At 55.3% G+C, this 10,415-nt stretch overlaps 1 long non-coding RNA gene across 2 annotated transcripts; it reads left to right on the top strand.

Moving 5' to 3' along the window:
• The first annotated feature begins 3,272 nt into the window (after nt 1-3,272).
• Nucleotides 3,273-10,004, top strand: LOC143269550 (uncharacterized). Of its 2 annotated transcripts, none has more exons than XR_013046037.1 (3): nt 3,273-8,124; nt 8,502-8,854; nt 9,780-10,004. It is a non-coding gene; the product is annotated as an uncharacterized LOC143269550 (long non-coding RNA). The 2 variants fall into 2 exon arrangements; XR_013046038.1 differs by having other exon boundaries at nt 3,279-8,124; nt 8,502-8,707.
• The last annotated feature ends 411 nt before the right edge of the window (nt 10,005-10,415 follow it).

Here is a 10,415-nt window from a genome sequence, read left to right as displayed (position 1 = left end):
AACAGGCCCTTGCTGAGAGCCTCTTCAGAACAAACGCTGTGTCAGGTTCCCTACCAAGTCTGCCTGGTCGAATCATGCCTCCCTCACACATGCAGAGAGAACATGGATTTATTAAGTAAGAGTGAGGAAAGCTCCCAAAAGTTGGAAGGGTTTTGGGGGAGCAATACCACCTCTTGGATCTCTTTCCCCGCACCCCCGGAGCTGAGGACCAAACCCAGGGCCTTGCGCTTGCTAGGCAAGCACTCTACCACTGAGCTAAATCCCCAACCCCCACCCCTTGGATCTTAACTACCACTACTGCTGTTATCACCCCCAAGCTCCTCCTCCTGCTCCCCTTCCTCCCTCCCCTCCTCCCCCTTCTCCTCCTGCTTCTGCTCCTCATCCTCATCCTCTGATTTAACCTTTACAATGACCCTGGGGAGTAGAGGGAGTTTTTGTCCTTATTTCATTCATTTTATTGAATTATTTTTATCGTTGAGATAAGGTCTCTTATGGCCCAGGATGGCCTTGAATTCATTACGCAGTCCAGAGGGTTCTTGAGCTTCTAAATACCCTGCCAAGTTTCCGTGGTGCTGAGGACAGAACCCAAGGCACCGTGCATGCCAGACAAGCACTCTACCAACTGAGCTACTCACTCAGCAGGCAGAGACTGGTGGATGGAGCTCTGTGAGTTCAAGGTCAGCCTGGTCTACAAAGTGAATTCATGGTCAGCCAGGGCTACACAGTGAGACCCTGTCACACACAAACAAAAAGAAAAAAGGAAAAACCGCACTTGGTGCTCTTTCGGAGAGAGGACCAGAGTTCAGTTAGTTCCAGAACCCACATCAGGTGCTCAAAACCAACTAATTACAGTTGCAGGGGATTGGATGCCCTCTTCTGGCCTCTGCAGCCACCTGCACACACATGGCATACACAGACCCACACATACACACACACACACCTTTAAAAAAAAGTGAAGGATAAGGCTGGAGAGATGGCTCAGCAGTTAAGAGCACTGGCTGCTCTTCCAGAGGTCCTGAGTTCAATTCCCAGCAACCACATGGTGGCTCACAACCATCTGTAATGAGATCTGGTGCCCTCTTCTGGTGTGCAGGGACACATGCAGGCAGAACACAGTATACATAATAAATAAATAAATCTAAAATGGGGCTGGAGAGATGGCTCAGTGGTTAAGAGCACTGACTTGCTTTTCCAGAGGACCCAGGTTCAATTCCCAGCACCCACATGGCAGCTCACAACTAGCTGTAACTCCATTTCCAGGAGACCCCAGACGTACATGAAGGCAAAACACCAATGCACATAAAATAAGTAAATATTTTTTTTAAGGATGAGGACCAGGAAGTGGTGGCGCACGCCTTTGATCCCAGCAGGGAGGCAGAGGCAGGTGGATCTCTGTAGCCAGCCTGGGCTACAGAGGGAGTTCCAGGACAGCCATCCAGGGCTACACAAAGAAACCCTGTCTCCAAAAAAAAAAAGGGGAGGGAGGGAGGGAGGAAGGAGATTGCTCAAGCTCAAACCTGGCCGGTGTCCTTCATCACTGCCTCCCCATCTCTCTTGCTGATCCTGGAACACTTCACAGGCTTGGATGTCTGTCACCCAACCATGCGAAACAGATGGGGGAGACATTTCAAGAAACTCAATCACTATCTATCGATGATGCCAGGCCAGAAATGGGCACAAGATCACCGTTCAATCTTAGTGAATCACCCAAACACAACAGTCTGCAGAAACCTAACCAGGTCCCTCCTGCTGGAGCTCTGTCCACATGCACAGAGAGGAGTCCATTTCTCTCATCCACAGATGGGAGGAAATCTCATTTTGTGAGAGGAAGCAAGGATGACCTTAACCCTTCACAGACTGCAGAAGGTGATGAAAAGATAGATACCATAGCACCTTTTCCCTAGCAACCTGGGGAGCAGCTCTGCGCCGCGGCCACCAGAGGGCGCGCGTTCCCTCTCAGAGCCCAAACCACGACGGCGTCTTCTGTGAGCCCGCAAAGGATGCCGCGTGGAGGGTGCACCAACTTCGGGAAGAATCTCCCTGGGATGCAGCCCCACCCTGGGCATGGATTCAGTCTTGGTACAACGACACTTTGCCCCTTGGCCTTCCACACTGGCCGCGCCCCACGCTGTGGCCTCCGGGAGAGTGTTTCGTGCGCCCCCTCCTGGTCATTGCGAGCACTACAGCTTGGCTGTACTGAGGCTTCCAGGGTGGAAGTGAGGACAGAGGATGATCAAAAGAGAATTTACCTGTTGTGGGCCAGGAAGTGCCTAATGGGACTACACTGAACAGGGAGAGGTTGTGGTGGTCGTCGCTAAGTACTCTGACGTGAGTACAGGAAGGGAATGGGAACTACACTGAATGTTCAGGTTACTGGACAGCTTCGTGAGAGACCGCTGGGGGACCACCAGACAGGGACTGGGAACAGTGCATGATCCCTGGAGACTGTTAAAAGGCACTAATCCTAAAAAGGAAGGAGGGCACCGTGGAGTTACACGGTGGTGCTGTAGAATCCTGAGTGGCTATTTGAAAGCCAACAGTTGACCCTAGGGGCATACTGAGTAACCCCTTGTAGAGATGAGGATACCGCCTAGGAGCTGGGGGCCCAAACCCACAGTAGGAAGCAGTAAGTGGGTTTAAGGATATGGCTAAGAGGGTCAAGAGGGTCATAGAATGTACTGGGGACATGAGCAGTACCTATGAGCGGTGCACACCGCGCTTCACCCGGGTGCAATCCCTGAACTTGCACTCATACACTGGTTCAGGATGGTACTTCCGCCCCGTGCTTCAGGGTCCTCTCCACAGCCCCTCCAGCCCGTGTCGCTGTGCCAATTTCACAGTCAGGATTTAGATCAGATCTATCCCTCAAGAGACTCTGGCCCTGACCAGAACCTGTCCATGATTTCCTAGCTTGTTGGGGTTGGGGCGGGGGGGGGGGGGGGCGGGCGGGGGGGACGCGGCATATGCACAGAGAACAGAGTCTCCTTTTTCTGCTTCCCCCAGACATAGAGGGAAGTAAAGGCAGGTCAGCCTTTCATTCCCAGAAAAATAAGGAGCCCCCTCCTCAGCCCCTCCTACCAGGCTTTGGCCTCCTGGCCCAGCTTGCTGGCTGCTGGGCCGGGAGGGGCTGCCAGGCTCGGCCTCCTGCCCACCGCGGGGCGCCGGGGGAGGGCGGCGCGAGGCTCGAGATGCCGCGTTGCCATGGAGACGCTGCCGCATCCTGACTGCTCCTGGCAACGGGGTCCCGCAGCCAGGCAGGCGCTCGGCGGGGACCCCAGGGAGCGGGCGCGCCAGGCTGCCCACGGCGCCGCCAGACCCCCGGGACACGAATCCGGCTCCCGCCTCCCCCCCCCCCACGAACACCCCTCACTACCGCTCCCAGGGGCACACACATGTACACGCGCGCCCCAGCTGCAACAGCCCAGGCGGAACTGCAGCCCAAGCCCTCCCTGCAGCCCCCACTCATTAATTCAGCAAACATTTGCCGACCGTCTCGGTGCCAGGCGCGAGCTGGCCACTGCGGCTGCAGCGACGACGAGTCACACCGGGACGCCGCACCGCCCCCCCCCCCCGCCCCCATCTCCGCCCGCAGGGGAGGCAGACGCAGAAACACTGCGATCAATACTGTGACCCCAACAGCAGCCACCGTCGACTGTGTGCTAAACCCATCTCAGGCGAGGGTCGAGCAGGGATTTTTGGCTTTTTGTTGTGTGTGTGTGTGTGTGTGTGTGTGTGTGTGTGTGTGTGTGTGTGTGTGTTTTCGTGACCGTTGAGAAACACAGTGACAGAATCCCCGCCCCTCCCTCCTTTTTTTTTTTTTTTAACAGATGAGGAAACTAAGGCCCAGGAGGGCATGTTTATGCTCCCCAGGCCACACAGCAAGAAACAGAGCGGGTCTTCTAATTTGAACCTTAACCACTTCCGGGCACTATCACCACGGTGTCTCCAGAGCATAACCAAAAAGAACCCGACGCAGCCAGGGAGACATCAGGGACACAGATCTAGCCTTGGGTCTTAAGAGAAAACGCAAACCTACCAGGCGGAGCAAGAGACGAGCAGTCTGGGCTGAAAGAACAGCTCTTGCAAAGCAAGGGAGAAGAATCCCAGCTAACAGGCTGCAGGTTAGGGAGAGCAAGGACAGTGAATGTGGTTAGAGAACCAAGCCTGGCAGGGTGGTGGTGGCAAAGGCAAGCGGAGTTCGAGGCCAGCCTGGTCTACAGAGCGAGTTCCAGGACAGCCAGGGCTACACAGAGAAACCCTGTCTGGGAGGGGGGGGCGCCCGCAAGCCTGAAGAGCTGGGGAGTGTAGCGAGGTGGCAGATCTCCGTGCTGGGGGCGCCTGGAGTGGGCCAGTGGGGTTGGCCCCTGTTAACCCCGGCCAAGGAAACTAGACTTCGTTGCTAGTGGAGCTCGGAGAGTGTGAGCACGGGAGGGCATGCGCTGGCTGTTGCTCTGGCAACCACCTGGAAGGGGCAAAGCAGGAAGAGGACTGAGAGACCAGAGAGCGCGCTGTGGCCTAGCCTCCCCAGCCAATTTCAATCAGAAAGAAAGGAAGTAATAATCCGTCCTTCTTCCTCTCCCGAGCAAACACCGTTCTATCTGACTCAGGAACTTAGGGAGTCGCCCCAGAGCTTCAAGTATAAGGTTCCAGGGAATGCCAGGCCTCAGAGAAGGTGTGGAAACATCATCTTTTAGAAGGACATGAGGAAATGCCCGGGCTAGACCGCTATAAGGACTTCCAAAGAGAATAGATCTAGAGAATCAGAGACAGGGAAAGGTTCTCATCGCCACAACAACAGAGTCTCTTGCAGCCTTCTCCTGCCACGACGGGTCCTACCTGGCCTCTGCCCAGCAGCCCCTGTGCAGGGCACCCCTCTGAAGAGACATGGCACCCAGGCCCCCAGCCTCCCTCCTCCCAAGGTTAGCCTAATTTTCTCCCTTCCATGGATTCAGGTCATTGCTCCCCGTCCTCGCTCCCAGGCGCCTCGGAATGTGACTAATTCCCTCCCTTCCTTTACGGGTCCTGTTACCTGGGAGGTATTTATAGCCGCAGCCTTGTCTCCCTCTCCTGCGACTCAGCTGCTCTCCCCCAGGCCATCTCTCCCCACCCAGCCATCTTTGCCTCCCACCCTGCAATCCCCCCCAGACAGGACAGAGTAAGACTGGCTGGGAGGGGCCAGGACCTTTTGGAATGGGGGGAGGCAATCTGCTGGTGACATGTCCCTCCCTTCTTGAGCACCCCAGAAACCCTGGGGCTGGAGAAGGGTGACTATGGCTGGCCTCTGTGTGACCTCAGCATGCAGTCCGATACTTGGTCTAATAACAGGTAACGACCATCGAGGGTTTACCACCAGCTATTATTACTACCCTTGGTTTGTAGCGTGGAAACTGAGCCTGGAAAAGGTCAATGACCTTGCTCAGATCCTTAGAGCCAGGCAACTCCCGTGCCCCCCCCCCCTCAAGAACCCTGCTTGGTGTGTGGGAAAACCGTCCTTTAGAAAGCAGGCTAGGTGGGGGTAAGGGCTGAGGCACAGCCATGGTGCCTGACCAAAACCCAAGTCACACATTCCCGTGGCCACCTGCCCCCTCATCTGCCCTCAGATTGTCAGGAAACAGCATCAGAAGGAGGCCACTGGGTTCCCAGACACTGCCTGTCACACCATGGCCCTGCTCCAGGCAAGAGTCACCGAGCAGCAGAGATGGCGGCACAGACCTGTAATCAAGGACGGAGAGGGGGGTTCTGTGTCCGTGGGTAGTGGGAAACTCCAGCAGGAAAGAAAATTAGACCCCATGGGGGACTTACAGGCACTTGGCTGTTCTTCGTTGAAACACTGCCCCAAGACTCCGTCCTACGCCAGGAAGCCTGAGCCTGAGAGGTAGACAGACCAGACATTTAACAACGTTGGTAAAATGATCGCTAGGAGGCAGAAACAGAGCAGAGGGTTAAGTACAAAAGCCAACCTGGTAATTAACAAGGGCCTTCACCTGAGACTCGATTTCCCCATCTGTAAATGGGCGGACATCACATCTCACTCCAAGAGGGTGTGAGAACTCAGGGTTGAGAGGCAGGCAAAGACTAGCACCTGATAAGGGGCTGCCTGACTGTGGACTTTAGGGGTTTGTCACTGTGTCGGGTTATATCATGCTAGAGACCAAGCCCGAGGCTTTGTGCAGGCTAGACAAGCCCTCTGCCAACTGAGCAGCACCCCACCCTCTTATTTGTTATTTAAAAAAATAAATAAAAACCGGGGGGGGGGAGAGGGGGCAGCGGAGAGCTGTTCAGGACAGAGTTTCTCTGTATAGCCTTGGCTATACCAGAAATTGCTCTGTAGACCAGGCTGGCCTCAAACTCAGAGATCTGCCTGCTTCTGTCTCCTGAGTGCTGGGATTTAAGGTATTCACCACCACACCTGGCTTTCTCTTTTGTCTTTTTTTTAGATTTTAAATTTATTTTTATGTGTATGTGGGTTTGCCTCTGCACCACATGCATGCAGTACCCAAGATGGCCAGAAGAGGGCGATCTATCCTCCTAGAGTTATGAACGGTTGTAAGTCACCCCGGAGGGTACTAGGAATTGAACCTGGGTTCTCCGAAAGAGCGGCCAGTGCTCTTAACCACTGGACCATCTCTCCAGCCCCTGTTTTGTTTTCTGAGCCAGGTTTCCCTGTGCTGCCTCAAGGAGAGCCTCCTTCCTTAGCTGGGATTACAGGTGTGCCTCACCACACACACAGCTGGTTTTGCTGTTCTGTCTTCTCTCTCGGAGCGGAGCCCAGGCCCCTGTTGTGGGGAAGGAGAACCCACGGCCTCCATCATTGTTTCTACATCTGCACTGCGTTCTCTGCGGCTGTAGCACCACATCACACACCCAGCCAAGCTCTGGGCTCCTGTCTGAGGGAACCAGCCTTGCACAGCGCCCCTCCCAGGGGGCCACACTGGAGCCAGCAGACTTTATTGTACCCTCTCTCCAGCTACCTCTACCTCTCACCATGAGGGGTCAGGAGGCAGCCTGCAACAAAACCCCCAAGTTATTCGGACGCCTGCTCCTGGGAGTCAGGTCCTGTGGAGGCTGAACCAGCCTTTGCCAGGGCCACGGCACAGAGCAGTTAACGGTTACGCCAGCCTGACCAAACACAGGCCGCCACAGCAGCACCAGGAGACCCACTGGGGACGCAGAGGCTGGCCTCTGACGTAATGAAAACGGTGAAAGCAGGCCAAGGTGATCTGGCCAGGCCTCCCCTCCCCCGGGAAAAAGGAAATCCAGCCCTTTACAGGCAAAGGATACAAAATTGGAGAGGTCCGTCCCATCAGTTGGCAGAGGTCTGCCAACACTCAGGGGGCAGGTACAGGCCATGCCTGCTTAGAGGCCCATAGTTCCTGGTTCTCATACCGGTTGCATAGCCAGAACCAGGCTTGGGTAGTGGGCATGGAAGCAGTCAGCAGCCCTGTCCACGCTGGCTGAGAGGAAAGCCAACGTGGCAGGACCCTAAGGGCGGAGCAGACAGGAGATGTGGGCAATGGGGTCCGGAGCAGGACTGGATGTCAGAATCCTTCATCCTCAGCCTGGCTCCCCAGAGTTTTGCTGTGTGACCTGGGACAAAAACCTAACCTCTTTTTGTACCTCAGTTTACCCAGACTTCCTTATGGAAACTCTGATCTTCACTATCTCCCCATCAGATCTGAGTAGGGCCTCCTTGGACACACCAACAGAAGGGACAAGCTGAAAGGCCCAAGAGGGGTCTGTGCCCACACTGGCATCCCTCCTCACCCATGGGCACACAGGGTCCTCGTTGAAGAAACACGGTGTATACAAATAATTAAACGGAAGAATTGGAGTGATTAGGGCAGATGATTATTGTCAAATTATGATTTATCTTGTAGTGGAATTAGTATTCCCCCAAAGGGCCCGGCGTGGCGCTGCGCCCGCCACGGCCCGTGATTAATCGCCGTCTCCAGAAGGTCACCTCCAGCCACTGCAGATTAACTCAGTGGGGAAACTTCTTTCCGTAATTCAAGCTGTTGTTCCCACAACCTGTCATCCGCCTTGGAAAAGGACGATTTCGTCAGGGAGCCCGGGGCGGGGGCCGGCCGGCTCCCCAGCCCCTCCCGGCTGCAGACATGATATATGGTGCGTCCCGACACGGGTGACCGCAAGGGGGGGGCGGCGTCAGCCGTGGGGTAGGCAGCGGGAGGCAGGAGTGGGGGAAAGGTGGGGGGAAGCTCCGGCAAGCACAAGTAGGCTGTGAGGGGAGAGCGCGCGGGCGGTGGCAATTAGGAAGAAAATTGGATTTTTCAGCGTCCAGAGGCAGCTGCGATCTGCGGTGTGCAATGCAGTCAGCCCTCCCCCCCCCCCTTTTCCAACACACAGGCACCCAGCTCTAGCAGGCAGAGACTCCCTAGGAGGGATGGAGAATTGGGGGCATCGGACCTCCTTCATAAAGATTGGCGACATAGAGCCAGTCCTGAGCAGGGCAGAGAATTGCCTCTCCTCCCTTCCTTCTGCAGACTGTGCCACCTGGAGCATGAAATGCGAGCAGAGCAGGCGCAGGCCGGACTGAGGCGGCCCTGCGTGGGCAGGCGAAACCTGGCAAGCTTGAGGCTGGGCACTGCAGAGCCCCCCAGCGGTCAGAAGGGAGCTTTGGAAGGAGAACATCTCACCTGGGCACCAGAATCAAGAATGCGTCCCAACCAGGGATGCTGACAAAGCCTAGGTCCGCGTCACCTGGGTCTCCTGGGACATCTCTGCACAAAGAATGTGGCTCCAACCCCCCCTCTCCTTCCCAGCTCCAGTCCCTGCCCACCCTTGGTTCCCTGAGTAGAAGGAGAGAGAGACAGAAACCCTAACCCTTCCCCTGCAGGTGAGGCTGAAGCCGGGTGATTTCCTGCTCCAAAGCTGCACTGACTCCCTGGCACCCTAGGAATTACCTCCAAGCTCCTTCAGGGCATGTGCTTCCGGGGTCCAGCTGCCCTGCCCCCTGCTCTTCCTCCCCACCTCTAGAAATACCAGCCTTCTTTAGGCCTCTAAGCTTCTAACAAGCACCCTGAAGCGTGCTTCCTAACCCAGCCAGTGAAGTTCTATTCATCCTTCCCTTCGCAGCTCATTGAATTCCACAGGACAGAAGGCCATCTGGGCTCACAGATCACCCTTACAGCACCCACACTCTCTCCAGGCCTCCCCTACCACACCGGGCACTCACTCCCCGAGAGCCTCCTACAGCCACACACACACCACCACCACCACCCACCCACCCCCGCTCCAGGGGCTGTGTAGGGGGCAGCAGGAGCTGGAGTGTTGAATCCATTCCAGGTCCTCTACCACAATGCCCTTGCCAGAGCTCCGAACTGGAGGCAGGGCAGAGGACAGAGGTGGGCTCTGGCTGGCAGCCCCATCCTCAAAGCCTAGGGGCTCTTTAGATAAGAACAGAAAGCATGTATTATGTATACTGTGGTTTGCTCAGAACATCCTTGGGTCTGAGATATTTAGAGTTGTGAAGACCCAGCATTATTTCAGAGAGAGAAAAAAAAAAAATCTATTTTCAAGGGTGGGAGTGGGGAACAGCCCTCTTCAAAAATCGCTGGGGCTCAATGCTGGCGTTTTCTGGGAGGAAAAAGGAGCTTTCTCCATCCTTTCTGGGAACCACCTCTGATACCTCTGATAACGCTGTCCTGAGTCTGGCTGACAGTGACAAACACTTCCATCTAGACCCTTGAGATTGCATTTAACATTCAAGACACCCTTTGCCTCGGCAGGGCCAGCTGAAACTCTCTCTCCCCATTTTACAGATGGGGCCTTCACGCTGGGCTGGTGACAATGTCTATAAACATGAGAGGTGGCTGGGAGCCAGGGGAGGCGATTCCAGGCTTGCTCCCCACTAAACCTAATCTTGAAGGGACAGGATCTTCACATAAGCAGCTCCAAAACCTTCAACCCCCCCCAATCCGTCCCCAAACCCTGAGGGTGTGAGAGGTAAATGGCCTTGGTTCCAGCCCCATCCAGACCCCCACCCCCACCCCCACCCCTTACCCCCCACCCCCTACCCCCCACTCCCTACCCCCCACCCCGGCTGGCCAACCTCGTTTCTTTGACTTTGTTTTCTCATCTGCTGGGGAGCTGTGGATGAAACCTCAATAAATGATACCCACACTACCGGAGGCACACCCCCACTGCATTCTGTTTGCTTGTTTGCTTATTTGAGACAGGGTCTCATGTAGCCCTTCCTGGTCTCCCAACACCTGAGCATCAGCCATTGGTGGGATACGATTATAAGCATGGGCCGCCATTCCCACTGTGGGGCTGGGTTTCTTTGGTTTGGGTTTTGGTTTGTCTTTGTTTTTTGTTTTTGTCTTTCAGTTTTGATTTGTGTTTTTTGTTTCCCCCCCTTGACAGGGTTTCTCAGTGTGACAGCCCTGGTTGTCCTG

The sequence above is a fragment of the Peromyscus maniculatus genome, chromosome 19 (assembly GCF_049852395.1).
Source record: "Peromyscus maniculatus bairdii isolate BWxNUB_F1_BW_parent chromosome 19, HU_Pman_BW_mat_3.1, whole genome shotgun sequence".
NCBI lineage: Eukaryota > Metazoa > Chordata > Mammalia > Rodentia > Cricetidae > Peromyscus > Peromyscus maniculatus.
The sequence above is the reverse complement of the archived record's forward strand: the minus strand, read 5'-3'. Positions and strand labels throughout refer to the sequence as shown.